At 41.1% G+C, this 2,214-nt stretch overlaps 1 protein-coding gene across 1 annotated transcript in view; it reads left to right on the top strand.

Annotated features, from left to right (window-relative positions):
- Positions 1-2,214, top strand: part of STK36 (serine/threonine kinase 36) — a 28,546-nt gene that overhangs the window by 14,511 nt on the left and 11,821 nt on the right. The gene's annotated exons all lie outside the window — the stretch shown is intronic.

Genomic DNA, 2,214 nt, shown 5'->3' with positions numbered 1-2,214 from the left:
TTTTTTTTTTTTTTTTTTTTGCGATACGCAGGCCTCTCACTGTTGTGGCCTCTCCCGTTGTGGGACGCGCAGGCTCAGCGGCCATGGCTTATAGGCCTAGCCACTCCGCGGCATGTGGGATCTTCCCAGACTGGGGCACGAGCCCATGTCCCCTGCATCGGCAGGTGGACTCTCAACCACTGCGCCACCAGGGAAGCCCTTAGCATAATGTTTTTGAGGTTCATTCATGTTGTAGCGTGTATCAATACTTAATTCCTTTTCATTGCTGATTAATATTCTGCTGTACGGATATATCACATTTTGTTTATCCATTCCACTAATTGATTGAAATTTGGATTGTTTCCAGTTTTTGGCTCTTATGAATAATGCTGCTTTGAACATCCATGAGGAAGCCTTTGTGTGGACCTATGTTTTCATTTCTCTTGAGTGTATGCATAGGAGTGGAATTGCTGGGGCATATAGTAAATTTATGTTTAATTTTAAGAAACTGCTGGACTATTTATTTTCCAAAGTGGCTGCACCATTTTACATTCTCACCAGCAATGTATGAGGGTCCTCATTTCTCCACTTCCTTGCCAACATGTATTACTGTCTGTCTGAGTGTAGTCATTTTAGAGAGTGTGAAATAGTATCTCATTGCCATTTTAATTCACATTTTGCTAATGACTAATGTGAGCATCTTCTCATGTGCTTACCAGACATTTGTATTAATATTTCTTCTTTGGTGAAATATCTAATCATTTCTTTGGCTCATTTTTAAGTTGGGTTGTTTTCTACTTGAGTTGTAAGAGTTCTCTCTATCTTCTGGATACAAGACCTTTATCAGATGTATGATTTGCAAATATTTTCTCCCAGTCTCTAATATGTCTTTTTATTCTCATAAGAATGTCTTTTGAAGCACAAAGGTTTTAAATTTTGAAGTCCAGTCACCATTTTTTTCCTTTGTGGATTATGCTTCTGGTGTTGTATCTGAGAAATCTTTTTTAAACCCAAAGTCTTGAAGATTTTCTCCTGTGTTTTTTCTAAAAGCTTTCTAGGGCTTCCCTGGTGGCATAGTGTTTGAGAGTCCGCCTGCCGATGCAGGGGACATGGGTTCGTGCCCCGGTCCGGGAGGATCCCACATGCCACGGAGCGGCTGGGCCCGTGAGCCATGGCCGCTGAGCCTGCGCGTCCGGGGCCTGTGCTCCGCAACGGGAGAGGCCACAACAGTGAGAGGCCCGCGTAAAAAAAAGCTTTCTAGACTTTTAGCTCTGACATTTAGGTCTCTGACCCATTATGAGTTGATTTTTGTATATATTGTGAGGTAGAGATATAAGTTCATCTTTTCGCATGTGGTTATGTAATCATCCCAGCACCATTTGTTGAAAAGACTCTCCTTTCTCTCTTGAATTACCTTGACACCCTGCACCTCTCTTTTGGCCCTTATCTGTCGTCCTTGTGTTGGATAATATTTCAGTGGGGAAAGAGGTTAACAACTCTGCCTCCAGGGTAAAACTTTCTGAGTTAGAATTCCAGCCAAACTACTGTGTGTGATTATTGACTACTTACTTAACCTATCTAGAAGCTTGTCTCCTCATTTATAAAATGGGTAATTGTATTTACTTTACCATCACTAGGGTTATTGTAAAGATTAAGTGAGTAAATAAGTGAACAGATTCAGAACAGTGAGTAGCATATTGCAAAGCACTTGATGTAAACGTTAGTCTTCTTTTGAAGAATAACATTTTAAAAAATAACCATTTAAAAATATAATACTGTCCTGTATAAAAAATAAGTGGTAGGTAGGATCTGGCCTGCAGGTCATATTTTGTCAACCCCTGATCTAGAGTTGAATAATATTGTTTTGTCTATCTGGAGTTGAGCAACATTGTTTTGTGCCCATTGTTTTTAATTTTCAGAAATGTGTGTGTGTGGTTTCATTTTGTTTTAAGGTGAAGGGCTGGAGAAGGGAGGGAGCAGATAGGAATGTCACTGCGTCTGTCACTGACTGAGGGGAGGTGTTCCCCCCTCCCTCCGGTTTGGTCACCTCTAAGTCAGGTGACGTGGCCATCTATATTCCCCTTTCCTGGTACACTTTCCCTGTTTCTCTGTTTCCTTTTCTGGGTTTTGGATTCCCAAAGAAAGGAATGAGAACATTTGGTCTGCTTTGTCAACATCTTGGGGACACTTGGTATCTGTGACTCTCCTTCCTTTACCTCTCATAATATCGATTAC

This window comes from Lipotes vexillifer, unplaced genomic scaffold (assembly GCF_000442215.2).
Source record: "Lipotes vexillifer unplaced genomic scaffold, Lipotes_vexillifer_v1.1 scaffold965, whole genome shotgun sequence".
NCBI lineage: Eukaryota > Metazoa > Chordata > Mammalia > Artiodactyla > Lipotidae > Lipotes > Lipotes vexillifer.
Note: the sequence above shows the minus strand (reverse complement) of the source record. Positions and strands in the feature narration are given on the sequence as shown.